Source organism: Ursus americanus, chromosome 5, assembly GCF_024610735.1.
Source record: "Ursus americanus isolate L20-20 chromosome 5, mUrsAme1.1.p, whole genome shotgun sequence".
Classification (NCBI taxonomy): Eukaryota; Metazoa; Chordata; class Mammalia; order Carnivora; family Ursidae; genus Ursus; species Ursus americanus.
This window is the reverse complement of record NC_142131.1, coordinates 70,360,404-70,380,819: the sequence shown is the minus strand read 5'-3', so window position 1 is coordinate 70,380,819 and position 20,416 is coordinate 70,360,404. Positions and strand designations below refer to the sequence as shown.

General features: G+C 38.8%; 1 pseudogene; it reads left to right on the top strand.

Annotated features, from left to right (window-relative positions):
* The first annotated feature begins 815 nt into the window (after positions 1 to 815).
* LOC123790550 (tyrosine-protein phosphatase non-receptor type 2 pseudogene) lies at positions 816 to 13,022 on the top strand (annotated as a pseudogene).
* Positions 13,023 to 20,416: the final 7,394 nt, after the last annotated feature.

Sequence of the window (20,416 nt, the reverse complement as noted above, 5' to 3'; positions counted from 1 at the left end):
AATCTTATTGATGCTTGTACTGATACTTGTTTTGTTGGATTTGTTGATTTTTGCTTATTGAGTGTATATAAAATGATACCTTACAATGGCTTAGATTTGCAGTCTGTGATTATTAATGAGATTGGGCAACTCTTCAATTCTTTGGCCATATGTGTTTCTTCTTCTTTCGAATCCCTTTTCACGTCCTTTGCCCACTTTCCCCCATTGGGTTATTTGCCCTTTTCTTATTCATTTGCTGGAATTCTAATTTGTATCATTGACATTAATTCTTGAGTTTAATGTTTGCAAATTTTTTTTTCCTGATGTATATCCAATGTTTTACTTTCTTGATATGTCATTTGATAAAAATTCTTATTTTAAGATAATCCTATAAAAGATATGGATTCTTTTTTATGAAAGAATGATTTGTCCAGATCACTGGGTAAAATTGCTTCTCACTTGGCTATTAGAGTGTTATGAAGGACCAGTGTCTTTCTCTCCAACGTTCACTTTCATTCTGATGTCTCCAGAAATGGGTACAAATTAACCATAAATCTCAAATGTTATTGCTAAGTGAGCTGAATTGAAGCCCGACTTTCCTGGTATCTCCGATCCATTGCTTAGTCCTGTCCAAGAAAAAGAGAACTTTTACGCTGTGTTAAGACTCGCATCAAAAGAGGCAGAGCTCCAGCATACGTGCTTAATAGGCATTGGTGGGCGGAATAATTGCACTGCTTTTATTGTCGCTCTCAGCCAGGTCTATAGATGGTTTGCAAAGGCAGCGAAGTCCATGTGGGCTACAAATAGCTAGTATGAATTTTATGCCTGGCGTACAAATGCAGGGCTCGATCAGCTGCCTCCAGTTCCATTCCTATTTCTGTGCGCTGCATTCAGCACCAAGAGAAGGCACTGTGGAGCAGCTGACTGCTGAGAATCACGTGGCTTGTGCACTGTGTGCTTTCTACTCCAGCCCACTTCGCGGACTCATCTGGGCTCTGAACGTGCTAATTATAATAACTCTGACAATGGTTTTTCATTTCAGAGACCTAGATTTTGGTTTTACCCTTAGAAGTTTGGAGGAATTTACCAAAGAACAAAAAGAATGGATAGTCTTAGTATACGGTGAACAGTGCAGAAAGGTAATGAAATTATTGTGGATCCTGTCTAAAGAAGGAATTAAAATAGGTCGTACCTTATACATTTGCCTTCTGGAATGGCCTTATGTGTAATTTGAGAAGACTATCTTGGTTTAAAAATATGCCTTGGATTTATTATTAGAGCAGGAATTTTGGGAAGAGTGAAAGAAAAGGAAAATAAAGTAGAACTGGCAAATTAAATTGGAGGCAGAGAGAAGAAACATGTTCTTAGGAGAATGACTGAAATATTAGAGGTCTGACTGACTAGATATGACAAATTAAAGAAAATAAGTACCCACTCAATTAAAGAGGGATTTTTTCTTTTCTTTTTTTTTTTTTTTAAAGATTTTATTTATGTATTCGACAGAGATAGAGACAGCCAGCGAGAGAGGGAACACAAGCAGGGGGAGTGGGAGAGGAAGAAGTAGGCTCATAGCGGAAGAGCCTGATGTGGGGCTCGATCCCGGATCGCCAGGATCACGCCCTGAGCCGAAGGCAGACGCTTAACCGCTGTGCCACCCAGGCGCCCCAAAGAGGGATTTTTTCTTCAATTGTTCTAGGATAGGAGAGGGTGACTGGGGCCTAAAGAAGTGTATCAGGATCACAGGGAGTAAATTGAGATTGTTATGCTGAGGGACCCCAGATTTAACAAACTCTTGGAAAATGTCCTCTTAAAGTTGTAAACAGGGAGTCTTTAATGAGGACTAACCATATGGGTACAGAATACTTGGACAGAATTGAAAGGGAATGAAGGAAAAAATCAACCTTAAAAAAAAGAAAAAGAAGTACTTAACTCTCAGTGAAAGTAGAGATATGGCCTCTCTCGCGTGCGAGGGACATAATGCTCACTGAAAGGAGAAGACAGCGGTAGGTCTACGCCAGCATGGGTTCGACGCTTTATGACAGGGCAATGCTTGGGGTGACTTCACTTGGGAGGTGAAGGTCAACAAAGTTTGTTCTAACAGCCGATGTTTTTGGCAGCACCAGAATTCACTGTGACAGTATGTCTCTCATGATAGGGTCCCTTATAAGACAAGACCTGGAGAAAATTGTGTCAGAAAAGCAGGTGATGGGGCTTATAAATGAAAAGATACGAAAAGCAAAGCCGATACTGAGATCTTCTGAATAGCCAGCCATACGTGTGGTAGAGAAGGAAAGGAATCAATTTAAGAACGACGTTGAACAATTTTGAGCTTTCTTAGAGTAGCAGAACAGCAGATAAAAATACAATGTCAGAGCCTTCTTCCTTGTTGCAGAAAAATGTGTAGGAAAAAGAAGTGTTGCTGCAAGTTTCGAACATTCAAAAGCTAATGAAAGGCAGGGTCTGCAGGGGATGATTCTTCAGTAGAAACCAAGTTGGGGGTAATAGGAAAACCTGCCGTCACAGGCTAAGTCTCATAAGCAGAGGACATTCCAGAGCAAGTGACATGAGTCATAGGGGGGCAGTTCTGCCTCCTGGACAGCTCTCATCCCTAAATGTAGTGCTGGGGGGGCTGTGGAGACAGGAAATAGAGCCTCAGAAAGCAAAGGAGATGAAAAAGCTTTTAATATGGTGAACAGGATTGAAAGAACTTCACTGAGACCTGGTGACTGGGTCTGTGACCCCTGCAAGTTTCAAAACTTTGCCAGAAGTTTCTCTGATTGAGGATAGAGAATGCAAAAGTAGATTCTCTTCCTCTTCTCCATACGTGGCAGACTTCACAGTTCACTGGTTTTGGACCATGGGCAAGTAAGTGATAACTAGGAGTTTGGTGGACTAGAAATTAAGTTTTTCTGCATTCACTCTCCTTTCCTCACCTAGCACTGAGCCTTTTTTACAGTCTTTGGGAGCACGATGTGATGGTTTCTGGGGGACATTTTAAATTTTTTCCTGGGGTAATCACTTTGGAGCTAGGACTAAGCTGTTTTTTCACTGTGACTCCAAAACTTTTATATGTCCTGTTAACTTTTTATACTTTCTCAGTGGCGGGGCCATAGGCAGAAGAATTTAACTCCTGATATCTTAAAAGGACCATACTCATTACCATGGAACACAACTCAGACAACCGCCCAACTAGTTAGGACTTTCCTGAAAAATACAGGAAGCTCTTAAGAAGAGTAGATTCTTTATTATTATTATTATTTGAAGTTTTATGTATTTGAGAGAGAGAGCAAGAGAGAGCACGCAGGAGCAGGGGAAGGGGCAGAGAGAGAAAGAGAATCTCAAGTAGACTCTGTGCTGAGCACGGAGCCCAGCCCAATGCAGAGCTTGATCTCATGACCCTGAGATCATGATCTGAGCTGAAATCAGGAGTCAGACACTTAATCAACTAAGCCACCCCGGCACCTCTATTAATGATGATGATGATGATGAGATTTTAAAAGCCAGGATGACAATGTTGGGAGCTTAATTTCTTGGTGAGAACCTCATAATGGAGAGTACTTATGTTCAAATTTGGGTCATTTTTATGTTATTGCTGCTGTATTATTAGAGAATAGTTATGTTTCTGTTTGATTTCCATGTGTAACTTCTAGTGAGCTCTTATGGACCCAAATCAGAATGGGAAACAAAATAAGGAGTGAATTTTTAGCCTAAGGTACAGCAGTACTGTGGAGTGTTTATTTAATGCAGTATTCTTACCCAATTCATATTTTTTATGGGGACAAAGCTAAATTGGCCACAGTTGAGCGGTAGTTGGTAGTTGGAGAAGAGCCTCAGGAACCGGGAGAAGAGTCACCTGAAGCTTGTCTCTTTCCCAGAGGGGTGCAGTAAACTCTCTTGTTTCCTTGAGATCTGCGGTCTTGGACAAGGTCATGCTCAAATGAAGGTGAAGGTATTAGGAGACCCATTTGGCCACTCACTGAAGTCATGTTCTTCAATTCAGTACTATCAGTAATAAAGGTAAATTTTTATATTCCTTTCCCTGACTCCCCCGTCTGTGTTTCAACTCAGGGAGACTGCAGAATGAGATTATCATCCTAAAATCCCAACAGATACAGAGGAATACCAACCGATGCAGGAGGATCAGTAGATGTGATAGTAGTTCAGTGAGGAGGGAATGCCTTTCAGTGGGCTTCAGTCATTCAGCAAGAAGAAAATTTGGGTTGTCAAAGGCAAAATAAAAATGGTGACTGGTGACATCACCTGTCTTTTCTGATGCAGGAGAGCATCTCAAAGGCCTATAAGGGCCAGGTAAGTGAAATGAAAGCGTAACAGATCATGTGTTCATTGTGAGGATGGTGGAGATAGTTGGGGGATTGGGGGATTTTGTGAACTGGAGAACACAAGGCCCCCCCCTTTGACTCCCCCCCACCAGAAAGTGGAAGTTGTTAAACATACCAGCAGGCTGTAGCTATGGAGGAATTATCAGATCTTATTTTGAAGAGAAAGCAGAAGCACGTATTTCTACAGAAAATTTCTCAGTTTTTAACTGTTGCCTTAAATTGAGGGGGGAGAAAACTTTCTCTCTTAGTTAAAACAGGTCTATAGATTGGTTGTGGTTTGTGCAATTTGTAACGGAACAAATATTTTTTCTCAGCACGTTGGGGACCTGCACACCCAATGCACTTAGATATAAGTTTTTCTTTCTTTCTTTTTTTTTAAATCAGGAATTTACTTTATCCCAATTGGTTAAGACAGTTTCCTGTCTGTTTGCTGTATTTAAACTTCTGCTCCACCTCTTTTATTACCACTGATTTAAGAATTTATCATGTACTGCCCTAGACCAAATGTAGAGTTTATGACTCCAGTGTTCATGGGACTTGATTAGATCCAAGGAAGCACATATGGTGAGATGTGCCATCTCAACGTTTTGTCAATTATGCCAGTGTACTGGTGCCAGGGAAAGTGATTTCTCCCTCCTAAAGACATATGAGCCAGAAAGAAGTTCTTTGATTTCTTGTTTTATGTGACATTCTGTCTGCAATTAGCAGGCTTCCAGATGTTCATGAATTTTATATTCAACTTATATAGTCATTTATGTTTCCCACCAGAAAGCAGAGTGGTTTATGTTCCAGAAACTCAATCGAGAAACATTTCTTCTAACTTGAACTTGAAACGACTAAATATTTCATGGTGTAACTTCTAATTATAAATGTTCTGTGAGATTAGAGGACTTTTATTTTTATCTGGATAGTTTGAATTTTATCCACACTCATTGAACAAACATTTGAAAATATTTCCTTCAGTTTGGAGCTGCTTGGATCTTTCTTTCTTTCTTTCTTTTTTTTTTTTCATTGATAGGATTCTTCTGCTTGCCTCCTAAAACTCTATTTGAAACTTCTCATCTCATTTCAAAAATCACATTTGCTCTGTGTTATAATTATATATTCTACTTCTCATGGGCTGTGAGATTTTTGAGGGCCTCTGCAACACTTAACGTAGTGTTAGTACTAAATCATTCTCTCTTGAGATTCAGAGAACAGTTATCTATAGATCAGTTGTTTTAACTGATTCTCCTTTTTAAGGACCACACACTATCACCATGATCCAGGATTAAAACATGGAGGTGTCTCTTACGTTACCTCTAAAACTGAAACCTGAATTGCCTCTCTTGTTCTAAGCAGGTATCAATTTAGCAATGGAGTCAGGTAGGATTAAGGTAGGAAAGCAGCCAGTTTACCACAGTCCTTTGAAACAAAGGAAGTTTCTTCTAAAATTAGTTTTTGTTTACATGTGCAGCAGTTCTAGGATACCAAAAATCAAACATTCTTTGTATATAACTTTGTTAAGGTTCAGATGCATAAAGCTATAACTTTGGGAGGTATCACTTGATTTTTTTTTTTTTTTGAATGTGATTTTACAATATCCTTTACAAAGAGCACTAACCTTCAAGGGATGAAGAACGATCTTCTGACACAGGCTGTTTCTTTTGAAGAGAGTAATGAGCAAATTTTTCCTCTTATCAAGTAAAAGCTACCTTTTCCCGCTTTAGTTCATTAGTGCTAGTTCTTCACTTTAGAATAGCGTATGATAAATTTAATTCTTCCTCCACATATACTTTCAGTATCCTTCCTTGGTCTTTCTCTTCTTCCTCCTCTCCGTCTTCCCCCACCCTCCTCCTTTTCTCCCCCTGTCCTTCATTTTTCTTCTTCTAAAATGGCTTTATTGAGGTATCATTTGCATACCATGAAATTCTTCCATATTCAGTGTACATTATAGTAATTTGGGGTATGTTCATTGGAGTTGGTAATCATCATCACAGTCCAGTTTTAGAATATTTGCATCACCCCTAAAAGTTTCTGTGCTTGTTTATAGTCAGTCCCCAGCCCTGGGACGATCACTGATGTGCTTTCTCTGTATATAGATTTGCCTTTTAAGGGGTTTCATATAAATGGGTACCATATAATATGAAGTCTTCTGTGTCTGGCTGCTTTCAATTAGCATAATGGTTTTGAGATTCATTCATGTTGTAGAATGTATCCATAGTTTCTTTTTAAGGCTGAATTGTATTCTATTGTACAGCTGTTTCACATTCCTTTTATCTGTTCACTCATTGATGGGCATTTGGATTGTTTCCAGTGTTATTTTGAATAATACTTCTATGAATATTCATGTTCAAGTCTTCCTGTAGACATATGTTTTCATTTCTCTTGAGTAGATACTTAGGAGTGGGATTACTGCATTGTATCCTAAGTATGTGATTAACTTTTCAAGAATCTGACAAGTGTTACCATTTTGTGGTGTTCCATTTTGTATCCAACCAGAGTGTTACGAGTGTCACAATTGTCTCCATATCTTTGCCAATGCTTAGCATTGTCAGTCTTTTTTATTATAACCTTCTTATTGTGTTTTCAGTTTGCACTTCTCTAATGACTAATGATGTTGAATGTCTTTTCATGTATTTAATAGTCATTTATACATCTTCTTGGGATAAATGTCTAGTCATTTATATATCTTCTTTGGTGAAATGTATTGCCCACTTTTAAATTGTGTTGTCTTCTTAAAATTTAGTTGGTAAGGGTTCTTTATATATCCTGGATATGAGTTCTTTGTTAGATATGTGATGTGCAAATATTTTCTTCCAGTCTGCTATGTTAATTTCAGTTTCCTAGTGTTGTCTTTGAAGAGTGTGTATATTTTTGATGAGATTAAATTTGTGATTTAATAGTGATTTTTGTAGTAAGTTTTGAAATTGGGTAATGTAAATCTTCTAACTTTGCGCTTTAAAAATTGTTTTGGCTAGGGGGCGCCTGGGTGGCTTGGTTGATTGGACATCTGCCTTTGGCTCAGGTCATAATCCCGGGACCTTGGGATTGAACGTTGCATCCATTGATTGAGCAAGGAGCCTGCTTCTCCCTCTGCCACTCCCCCTGCTTGTGGTCTCTTTCTCTCTCTATGTTAAATAAATAAAATTTAAAAAATAAAATAAAACAGGAGTTTTTTTTAAAAAAGATTTATTAAGAAAATTGTTTTGGCTATTTTAAGTTCTTTGCATTTTCATATAAATTTTAGGGTCAGCTTATACATCTCTGCAAAGAAGTCTGCTGGGAATTTGATAGAGTTAACATTGAATCTATAGATCAATTTGAGGAGAATTGTCATATTAACAATAGTAAGTCTCCTGTAAACATGGAATATCTCTCCATTTGTTTAGATTGTCGTTGACTTCTTGCAGTTAAACATGTGGTTTCAGTATACAGGCCCTACGTACGTTTCCCTTGTTGAATATATTCCTCAGTATTTTATTCCTTTTGATGCTATTATGAAGGGAATTATTTTTTAATATCGGTTTCCATTTGTTTGTTGGTCTTTGGTTGAAATTGATTTGTATGTTTCTAGTTATTTTAGTTGTCAAAGTAGGAGGAGGGAAAAAGCCTGAGCTTGTGTTCTGGGCTTCCTTTACCCGTTAAAAGGTCTTTTAAGGTCTATCATTTTCTCAAGAGCACGGAATATTGATGGGAAGTTGAGTTACTTGTGTTTAGGATATATAAGTATTATATTTGAAAGTTATATTCTTGTTAGGAGGGTCAACAGTCAGTCTGTTAAGCTTGATAAACATCTCCCAGTCTTGAGGAGGGTGATAAACTGGAGAAGTTATCATATGGGATACTCATTCATCAAAAGGCTGTGAACCCCGAGGGTCCTGTATACAAGGCCATCATTCAAGAACCCAGAGAGTGATGAAAATTTGCTATCGTTCAGTGGTTGTTGAGATGTTACTGTGACCCTGTGCGAGCAAGCAGTCTTTTTGTGGCACTCCATGACCTGCCTGCTTCCTGTGGCCCTGTCATTCCCCCAGGAAGCAAGAATATTCTGTGCATCATGCACTTCCTCCTTCCCTTCATCAGCTGTAGTAGGTCTTGCCCTTAAGTGACCACATAGTTAACTCTCTCCTCAAATTTGTTATTAATTACTTATTAAGTTGGGATTACTTGTTTTTCTACTAGAGTTCCTAAATTACGTAATTAAAAAGGGAAAACAATAAGAATCTTTTGTTCCTCGACCTCCTCTGTTGAATCTGGAAGAATCTTTGCGTATTATTAAAAATAAAACAGCAAAAGCCATGGTATAATGGTTTAATAAAGGCTGGTTCAGTTGCTACCTACCTATCCATCCATCTGTCTGTCTGTCTACATTAAGACGTCTGTAAAGTATTCTGGAGGTGGTGAGGAATATTTTGGCTATTCAGCAAGTTATCGAGGAGTTAAAGCTACTTCTAGCTGCTCTTCCACCATCTTCAGTATATGGCTCTGTCTGTATGGTTGCAGTGTCCTCAGGCATAGCGCCCATTTTCCTGGTTGGAAGAATAGGAGCTCTAGGGGCCAAAGGAAATGTGCTGAGTCTGCCTCCTTCATCAGGCTTTCCTGGTGAAACTTCTCAGATGTCAGCTTCGTGTCACTTGGCCAATCCTGGCTGCCTGGGAGTGTGGAAAGTTGAATAGTTAAAGCTGAGCATGTTCTCAGCCAGGAAAAAAACTGTGCTTCTATGGTATGTGTGGTAGATCTTACCAGCGATTACCACATCTGATTCTTCTGCCCTTCTGGGTACGGTGAAGCCTGTACTCCTCAGCCTCCTTGCCATATGATCAGTCTGGCCCGTGAAATGTAAAAAAAAGTGACATAGGTCACTTGTAAACGAGAAAGTAAAAAATTCATTTAAGGGGTACCTGGCTGGCTCAATCAGTAGAGTGTGTGACTCTTGATCCTGGAGTCACCTTGGGCCTGGCGCTTGCTTAAAAAAAGAAAAAAATCATTTAAGTTTCTTCCGTTTTACCTTACCTGCCAAGGTCATGCAGAGTGTGTGTTCCAGACAGCACACCTACAAGAGTGTGGAGCCTTGATCAGCCTGGTCCCCTTTGCCAGTCCACGTGCTACATCTGGTACGAACAAGAAAGGAACTTTTGTTAAACTGCGATTTGTGGTCTGTTACTGCAACATAGCCTAGTCTGTTCTAATTGACGTACTCAAGAAAAGGGGCTAATATATATTGGCCAGGCAACTAGCTGGATCCGTCACACTCTTCCTCTGAGCCTGTTTCTACTGAATCCTCACAGCTGTGGTGGTCATCACTTTCCTTTCTAACTATTCTTATTATATTATCGCCAAATTTTAAATATATACAAACAGAGAGAATGATATAATAACTCAATGTATCCATCAATCTATGACCAATCCTGTTTATTTTTACTCTTATCCTCTTCTCCCCACCCAGATTATATTTAATCAAATCCCAGTCATTATATAATTTCATGTATAAATGTTTAAGAATATGTCTCTTTAAGATAAATATTTTTAATTTAACAATACTATTTTCACAGCTAAGAAATTAACGATAATTCCTTAATATTATCAAATGGTGTTCACATTTCACCTATTGTCCTATAAGGGATTTTTAAAAAAATTTGTTCAAATAGGGATCCACATAAAGTTTATAACTGTGACTGCATGATCCATCTTTGAATTCTCTGTTAATCTAGAGATTAATCTAGATGTTTCCCCTCTACTGCTGAACACCCTGTCTTTTTTCTTTTTTTTTTTTTTTTTTGGTGTTTCCTACAGTTTGGATGTTGCCATGTGTCCCCATGGTGTCTGTTAAATGTATTCATTTCTCTGTCCATTGCATTTCCTGCCTATTGCTAAATCTAGAGACTTGATCAGATTGAAATTAATTAATTAATTAATTGGAAGGAGCATTTCATAGATATACTTTTATCAGCAGGCACATAGTATCTGCTTGTCCCTACCCCCTACCCCTTTTTAAATGATTAAACAGCCTAGAAATGGCTTCTGTTCTTGACAGTGGGGATACATGAAGCTTTTGGTAAGATTCTGATTATATTGGCAGGGCCGTCCTCTCAATTTTAGCACAATTGAATGCTCTCTCTCTCTCTTTTATCAACTTTTTTTTTAAGATTTTATTTATTTATTCGACAGAGATAGAGACAGCCAGCGAGAGAGGGAACACAAGCAGAGGGAGTGGTAGAGGAAGAAGCAGGCTCATAGCAGAGGAGCCTGATGTGGGGCTCGATCCCATAACGCCGGGATCACGCCCTGAGCCGAAGGCAGATGCTTAAGCGCTGTGCCACCCAGGCGCCCCTTTTATCAACTTTTTTGGAGTATAATTTACATAGATAAAAATTATACATTTTAATTGAACAGTTTGATGAGTTTTGACAAACGTATACATTCATGTAACCATCCCCACAATTGAGGTATAGAACGATTTTATCATCCCCAAGTCCCTTGTCCTCTTCCTGGGCAATTTCTTCTTCCTGACTCTGTGCAACCAGTGATCTACTTTCTGTCACTATATATTACAATTTCATATAGACCGCCCAGAGTTTCATAAAAATGGAATTATGTGGTATGTACTCTTTTGTGATTTCCTTTTTTTGGTTAGAATAATGTCTGTAAGTTTCATCCATGCTGTTGGGTATATAAGCAATTTGTTCCTTCTTATACTTAAATAGAACTCTCTTGTTTGGCCATGCCAAAATTGTGTATCCATTCACAAGTCGATGAACATGTGGATTGTTGCAGGGTTTTGACTATGAAAAAATTGCTATAAAAATTCCTCTACAATTCTCTGAATGGATGTATGTTTTCATCCTATAGTGTAAATCCTAGAAGTGAGATAGCTGGGTTATAGTATTGGCATATACTCAACTATGAAAATGCCAAACAGTTTTCTAAAATTATAGTTGAGAAGTGTTATATTTCCATCAGAAAAGTATGATAGTTCCATTGCTTCACATTTTTTCTAACATTTGGCATGTCAGTCCTTTCAATTTAGCCATCTAATGGGTATATAATGGTATCTTATTTTGATTTTAATTTTTATTTCCTTGATGACTAATGATATTGACCATTTTTTCCAAGTGCTTATAGGTTTAATATATATATATATATATATGTATCTTTATTTATTTCTAACTCCCTACCATAATATATATATATATATATGTATCTTTATTTATTTCTAACTCCCTACCTACCAACCAATCATCATCTCTTTACTTGTACTGAGGGACAGAGAACGATGGCTGGACCCACCTGGGAAGGTTTTTCTGGATGCCCCAGATGTTTCCCAAGTGCTCTGCCCTCTAGATGATGGAATGTGCAGGAGCTCTGGGAATTATTTATCTTACAAGTCTTTGGTTTTTTTTTTTTTATTAATATTTTTTTATTATATTATGTTAGTCACCATACAGTACATCCCTGGTTTTTGATGTAAAGTTTGATGATTCGTTAGTTGCGTATAACACCCAGTGCACCATGCAATATGTGCTCTCCTTACTACCCATCACCAGGCTAGCCCATTCCCCCACCCCCCTCCCCTCTGAAGCCCTCAGTTTGTTTCCCAGAGTCCACAGTCTCTCATGGTTCATTACCTGCCTCATGAAATTTAATCCTACACTTCTCCACATGTACCACTTAGCCCGCAGCAGCTCTCCCTGGGTCATGTGGGGCCCGAGCTGCTCTCCACCAGCTTGCTCCCAACACCGTGTCTGCCACTGTCCAGCGGGAGTTTGAGCAGTTGGATGCTCAGAATCTCTGTACTTGGAAATTTGCAGTGAGTCCCATGACTGTCCTCATAGAATGGCCAAGGTTCCACTAAACGGAAATTGAAACAGATACAGAGATCTAAACCCCTACGATCACAGTCATGTTAAACTGCAGAATGCTGAAAATGATTGTATTAATGCCAATTTAAGTTGCCATAGAAGAGGCACAGAAGAGTTACATCTTAACACAGGGGCCACTTCCTAGGACACACTGCCATTCCTACGTGGTTTGGCAGCAAAAGACCCAAGCAGTTGTCATGTTAAACTGAGTTTGGAGAAGGACTCTGTTAAATGTACCCAATACTGGCCAACAAAAGACGACCAAAGATGCTGTTTAAAGAAACAGGATTCAGCGTGTAGTTCTTGTTAGAAGATGTGAAGTCCTGTTACACATCTACTGCAATTAGAAAGCATCAAGAAACGGCGGAAAGAACTTTCTAAGGCAGACTTATGTCCAGCTTTTGATCATTCGCCAACCAAAATAATGACTGAAAAATGCAGTGGGGTTGGGATAGGCCTAGAAGCAGAAAACTGGGCAGGCAACAGCGCTACAGAACTATCCTCTAAAATGCAGGGTACTCTGGAGAACAGCGAGAGTGTTCTGTGGCAGCATATTCGAGAGGACAGAAGAGCTAACATGGCCCAGAAGGTGCAGCAGATGAAACAGAGGCCAAAGGAGAGTGAACAAGAAAGGAAAAGTTTTCCCAATTTTAAAAAGAAAGACAAGCAAAGAAACGAAAATTTTCCCTTAAAAACATCTTCTAAGGAAGATTCCCCTTATCGGCACAGTGAGGCCGAGATCGACAGACACCTAAATATCCAGGACTTGAGAATATTCTGCAGCTCTATACATTTTGAACCACTAAGGTGCCAGACCGGAGGCCCACCCCAGAAACTGAAGTGGGGCCTGATAAACCTGTAGATTGCTTCACATTAGTCTCTGTACAGATTAAACTTTACATCCAGGGCACGGAGAACACCACCAGCAGACTTTGCAGAAGCTTCTCACCTGATGTACTGTGAAGTGTTTACTGCGTGTATGAGCCATAGAAAGATGTAAAAGATAAATTAGGAGAGAGTACTTTGTATTGTACTGCCATTCTGACTGTGTTTTTATACTTTTTGGCAGCATTGAATATTTTTATTAAATAGAAAAAACTCCCCCTCAAATCAGCCCTCAGCTCATATTCAAGGAATTTATGCAAATTTCTAGATGACTTCTCCTGCTTTTGCATTTTTTCTTCTTATTCCTCCTCCTCAACCACTCCCTCCATCTCCCCTCCCCCACCTCTCTCCCCCTCTTCCTCTTCCTCCTTCTTTCCTAGTTTCCTTCTCTGCTCCACAACTTCCAGCCACCTTATTCTCCCCAAACTCTGATCTTTGTTTCTTCAGTTTTACAAGCTTTTTTGCTCTGCTTAGGATCTCTTTTATGATCCAGAAAATTCTACCAGGCAATCGTCTTGTATATTTTGCCCAGTTCTTAGTTGTTTGTGGTATGAAGTTAAGTATGTTTCTTGTTACTCCAAATGGCCAATAGAGAAAATCCTATGACTCCTTTTTAATGTTGCTTAGGATCTCTTTTATGATCCAGAAAATTCTACCAGGCAATTGTCTTGTATATTTTGCCCAGTTCTTAGTTGTTTGTGGTATGAAGTTAAGTATGTTTCTTGTTACTCCAAATGGCCAATAGAGAAAATCCTATGACTCCTTTTTAATGTATCCTTCAGCTTTTTATACTCAGCTGAACCCTCAAAGGTTTACAGAATTTACTTGCTCAAAAATTTTTCCTTCTCCTTCACCTATAGTAAGTGTTCCTAATCTTCATTTTTCTCCTTTTGGCTTTACCCAATCTTTTCTCCCCTTATTTTTGCAGAATTCTGGAATCTTTCTTCTCTGAAGAAATAAACAGAATCCAGCATGAACTCCTTCAATTTTATTCCACCATCCCTGTATGTCTGTTAAGACATCCTGTTTCCTATTTTAAAGTGTGGTGACCTCATATGACCAATATTCATGAAATTTTATTTTTTTTTAACTTTTTGACTGTATTCCCAGAATCACATTTTCCTTGCTCTACCCTTCCATTTTCTCAGTTCCCTTGTGTTCCAACATTTCTTCCAACTATTGCCATGTTTTTCTCCTGGCATTTAAAATTAATGCAATAATCTCCTCTTAGATTGTCACCTGGCTGTTGATGGCCAGTTTTCGTCTTTGAGCCAGCACATGTATGAACAATCCACAGGGTAACAGTTACCATGGCTAGATCCAACCATTGAGTCTCTTTTCTTATACATTTTTCCCACTTACTCCTTCTAATATTTCCAGGAATGATTTAGGTTAGGGCTACTCACTCGCAGCCTTATTGGCATGTTGGGCCGGGTGATTGAGGGGCTGTTCTGCGTTTTGTAGGATGTTTAGCTGCACCGGTGACCTCTGCCCACAGGATACCAGGAACAGGTGACTCCCATCCCTCAGTTGTGACAGAATGTCTCCAGACATTGTCACATGTATCCTGGAGAGCAAAGTCACCCTTGGTTAAAAACCACTGACTTAGAACAACTTTCCCTGACTCTTTCAGAGAAGAAGTTAGACTCCGTTTTCCCCGTGTTAAAATGAAGATAAGGAAATATATTTTCCAGGACTATTTTTGGGAATCAAGGTGATACATGGAAACTTTTAGCATGATGTCTGCTCAGAAAATGTTTGCAGTTATCATAATTATTGGCCTGTCAGTACACTGCTCTCCTCTTCTTACACCTCAGATATTATTTTATCTATTTTGTGTATAGCTATAATGTGTCTTATTAATTGTAATATTCCTTATCATTATCAGTTTAATTAATCTAATTTATTATAGCATATGCATTTTACTTTGCATTTCTTAGACTAACTTCCCTTTTTCTTGTCTCCTTTAACTAAAAAATGTTGATCTTTGATACCATATCCTCTTGAGACTATTGTCCTTTCTTCTTCCCTTTACATTAAATTAATTTTAAAAAAAGGTGAGTCTCCATTTATTGTCATAAATCTTGTTTATATCCTTCTGTCTGGCTTCTGTCCCAGTCACTTTACTGAAATTGCTCAGGCAAACATCAGCAGTATATTTTTATTTAAAAAATTTTCTCATCAAAGTTAAACATGCACACAGTTTAAATAGATTGTTTTCTCAAGGCTTATAAGGAAAAACAGAAAACAGACAATAAGAACAGTTATCCCTTCCTCCTTTACACCCCAATCTATATCTCACTTCCTTGAGTCAAGCATTTTTTATTATCTTAGATGATTCTTTAGGTGTTTATATTCGTGTTTCTGGAAAACATTCTGTGATGGTTAATTTTATGTGTCAGCTTGACTGAGACGAGGGGTTTTGGTGAAACATTTCTGGTGTGTCTGTAGGATGTTTCTGGAAGGGATTAGTATTTGAATCTGTAAATAAGAAGAGAATCAAAGATGTAAACTTAGGAGGAGCCAACATTTCACAGGGTGGACCGAGGACAAAGAACCTGCAAAGACTGGGGATAAGGAAATTGAAAAGTAGGGGAATGACGGGTCTGAGGCACACAGGAAGCCAGGAAGGGAAAGGGAAATGCAAGAGTCACTTGGCAGAGGACTGATAAGAGCCATTTTGACTTGCCAGTTAGGAGGTCATCGGTGGTTGAAGCATCAGTGGTTTCACAATGGGTTTTGCCAGTGTTCTACCTCTGATGCTTACTGTGTATTTGATGATTCTTCACATATTATCTAAAACAATTCTGTGACAGTGTCTCTAAGTTCTTGCCATATCTTGGGAGTGGGGGATCTGGTTTAGTGACCTGAACTATGTGCTGTTTTAATGAAGATAGCAAGAGCTCCTTTTGTACAAAGTATTAAGTTTCAGGGCAGTGAGTTTGTGGAAGATCTGTGTTGTCCTTCTGGATGGGTTTGATCTCTTGCAGCAGCCACGAGCGCGATAAACAAACAAGGCAAAGTTGCCACAGTGGTAGGAATGCAAACCCATTAGGATGACTTCCAGCACAGCAGGCCCTGACAATAGGACAGCAAGGCATGGTGGATTGAAAAACCCAAAGGTTGTTTACATCGGTTGTGAGCTCACCTGCACTGAAGCTACAGATAGGTACCATGCCTAAGAAGTTCTCAAGGTCAGGGGCGCCTGGGTGGCTCAGTCGTTAAGCGTCTGCCTTTGGCTCAGGGCGTGACCCTGGTGTTCTGGGATGGAGCCCCATGTCAGGCCCCTCCGGTGGGAGCCTGTTTCTTTCTCTCCCACTCCCCTGCTGTGTTCCCTCTCTCGCTGGCTGTCTCTCTCTCTGTCAAATAAATAAAATCTTAAAAAAAAAAGTTCTCAAGGTCAGAACAACTTCTTTTTATCAGTAACTAATACTTTCAAGTATCTGTTCTGTCACCCCTCCGTATAAACTCCTCCCTATTTATCCTTCTTTCTTCTGGTGATAAGAATATCAAAATTATGTCGTCTCCCTATTATCAGGACTTGGTCTTTAATTAAAATTGAGGCATTTTTGTTGATTCATTCATGCTATTCTTAGTGGATTTGATTTTTTATTATCATGAGACACCAAATATTTCCAAACATGCATTCAGAGTTTTTTTTCCCAATACCTGACATATACTTATGACTTGGCCTAATTACCTCCTCTACTGCCTTACAATAGATTTCCTTCTTGCCACTCATGACTCATACCCAACACTTTCCCTACGTTGGTTCAGTGCATCAACATTCCAGCCTTCAGGCTGGCTGCAGTCACTTCATTGTCTTGTTTGTTCTTCCATTTTCAGTTTTAAGGATTCTTTGATAGAGAGGACACATGAAAAATGAGACTTAAGATGTTCTATGTTCTCTCTGCCATCTGTTAACATTACACCATCTGTTTCAAATACCGATCTAACCCTCATTTTCTGGGCCTTTGAAATGCATAGAGTTTCTTTTTCTCCCTTGCATCCTTTGTGAATATGTTGTCAGAAACTTCCTCCTGCCAGTCTTTCTCCCTTCCTCCTCCCCTCCTTCTCCTTTTCTCTCCCTCTTTCCATTCTTGAGTGGCTCATTCTCTTGAACAACAGTTTAGTATCTAAAACCAAGTGACCATACATATCTTTCATAGGAAATGTTTGAGAAATTTATTTAAAGTCCAGGATACCTGATATTCCCTGCTCAATGTTCATGTCCTAAACCCTGTGTGTGGACAGGTGTGCATGCGTGTGTGCTCGCTGGTGAGGACGCAAGGTAGGAGATGGGATGGTAGAAAGGCAGAAACCTGAAGATCTCTGGTTTGTGTTTTTTTTTTTTTTTTTTTAAAGATTTTATTTATTCATTCGACAGAGATAGAGACAGCCAGCGAGAGAGGGAACACAAGCAGGGGGAGTGGGAGAGGAAGAAGCAGGCTCATAGTGGAAGAGCCTGATGTGGGGCTCGATCCCATAACACCGGGATCACGCCCTGAGCCGAAGGCAGACGCTTAACCGCTGTGCCACCCAGGCGCCCCTCTGGTTTGTGTTCTAAGTCATCCGTCTTGACTAAAGGCCTCACAGTCAGTCTGATTGCTGAAAATAGAAATTCTCACGTCATTTAGGACGTTTCCAATTTCTTATTCTTTCCATTCACTTAGTCCCAAACTGCTATTACTTTAATCCTGGGATAGCTCTCAAGACTGATCTCTGCTTTTGACTCTGCTGGTACCCACTCCCTTGGTTCAGGTTCTCCAAACCTGGGTAGTTGCATGTCTTCAGACCACACAGGCCCATTTTCTCCAATCCCTCCTTCCCATGCTGCCTGGTCACCTGTCTTTTCCCATATCCTCATTAGCCTCATGACCGCTCCTGTCACTGCTACTTCAACATCTGCCTAGGTGATCTAACCAGCCCCAGGCCTCCCATTTCCGTAACCTCCTGAACTTTAAATTTTCCCTCTATCTTTTTCAGCCACCTACTCCCATAGTCATCACCAGTCCCCTCCTGTCTCCCTAATCTTGATTTCAAACATTTCAGTCTTATGTCACTTCCTGTCCTTTTAGTTTCCTTATTACAGTATTTCTATTCCAGCAATTCCCCAACCTTTATGAGGCTTTCAGTACATTGACCTTATCTCTTCTTCACTAGCCTTAATTTCCTAATGTTCCTTTTTTTTTTCCTCACAGAATTAGTCTGTTCAAAGATAGTTTTCTGGTTCCATAATTGGAGACAGAAGCTGATTTATTTCGCTAAATGAGTGGATCTTTACCTCGTATTTCAGATTCACAGGTTGTAAGGTTTAAACAAGCTTTATTATTCCTGTTTATCCTTTTGAATCCTGGGAATGAAAAGAAATGATTTTAAGACAAGGAAAGAAGCTAGAGATTACAGTTCACTAAATCTCCAGGCAGGATTTGGACCATGTGACCAGAGAGAAGATGAATGGTTATTTGAAAAATTTATAGGCAGCAGGTACAATAATAGCAACATGAGCCCAATGTATACTTTCTAGCTTAAATCTAGGAAGGTCATTCCTGTAAACATCCCTCCCATGAGGCCAGCTGGTTTCTGACTGTTATTGAGTAAATCCAGACAAGTAGGGGTTATAGACTCCCCTTGGTGACTTTACCAAAGCAGAGGTGTAGACAAATTTAACCTACCAAATTTTTTTCAACTTCCAGCTAAAAGCAAGTAAAATATTTACATTTAAAATGTAGCTGTGACTCTTAACTTCCAACAACTTTAGCATTATGGGTGTTTGCTTGAGGGACCCTTACCAAGAGAGGCCATCACCTTATATGACTTCTGAGCACTATTTGGCAGAAGTGACCCTCCCTCCTTACGGCCGCACTTGCTTTTCTAGGCTTCTGTGACATCATACTCACTTAGTTTCTTCCCCATTTTAATAGCCTCTTCTTTTAGTCGTCTTTTCCAATTCACTCTTCTATACCAGACCATTAAATATTACCACATCCCTTGAAACTGTCCTTGTCTTTCTTTTTTCACTATCTAATAGTCTCCCAAGTGATCACTTCCGTATTCATAGCTTTAAATATTATCTATAGGTTAAGGCCATATCACCGATTCTTAGAAAACTCAGTAGAATAAAGCCTTTGTGACATTGGGTGAGTCAGAGCTTTTTAAAGCAGGAGTCAAAAACCATAAGCTACAAAAGAAAATATTTATAAATTGGGATTTAGCAAAATAAAAAGAAACCAATTTTCCTCTGTAACATAAAATGTTACAAAAATGAAAAATAGATGGAGAAAATATTCGCAGAGCATATATCTGATGAAAGACCTTTAATAAGTATATGTAAAAACCTTTGCCAACTCAAAATAGAAAACAAAAATTCAATTAAAATGAAGGTCTGAATAAACATTTGACCAAAGAGATATGGATGGCAAAAATACATATGAAGGTTTTCAACATAATTATTCAATATCATTTCAACAGATTCAAAATCATTTTGCATAAGGGGAATCCAAATTAAAACCACAAGCACTGTTAACTATAGAGAACAAACTGATGGTTACCAGAGGGGAGTGGGTAGGGATTGGGTGAAATAGGTGATGGGGGTCAAGAGGACACTTAACCGTGATTAGCACTGGATGATGTTTGGAATTGTTGATTACTGTATTGTACACCTGAAACTAAGTTAACACTGTATGTTAACTCAAATGGAATTAAAATAAAAAGCTTAATAAAAATTTGTGATAATAATACATGTTACAAAAAATTAAAGACTAATTGAATATAATAAAAAAAAAACACAAGGAGAAACACTATATACCTATTAGAATAACAAAAAGAATTGTGATTAGTATGCAGAATAATTAGAACTGTCATTCATTAATGTTGTGAATGTAAAATAAGACCCAGCCACTTTGGAAGTTAATTTGGTGATTTCTTATGAAATTAAACATACACATACCATATGATCCAGCAGTTGTTTCTATGTCTTTACCCAACATCTATGTCTCTATCTACACAAAATCTACATAAGGCCTACACAAAAATCTCTGTATTGATGTTTCTAATAGTTTCCTCATAATTACACAAACAACCCACATATCATTCAGCTGATGAATACCTACACAAAATTTAGGTATATCTGTACAATTGAATACAAACCAAAAAAAAGGAATAAGCCATTTAATGATACATGTTTAACAATATTGGTGAATCGTGAATGTATTTTGCTAAGTGAAGAAAGCCAAATCAAAAGGCTACATGGTGTATGACCCCATTTATATGACGTTCTGGAGAAGACAGAAGTATAGATAGTAAGCAGATGCATGGCTGCCAGACCTGCATTCCTGTCCATTGCATTTTTCATCTCAGTTATAGTAGTTT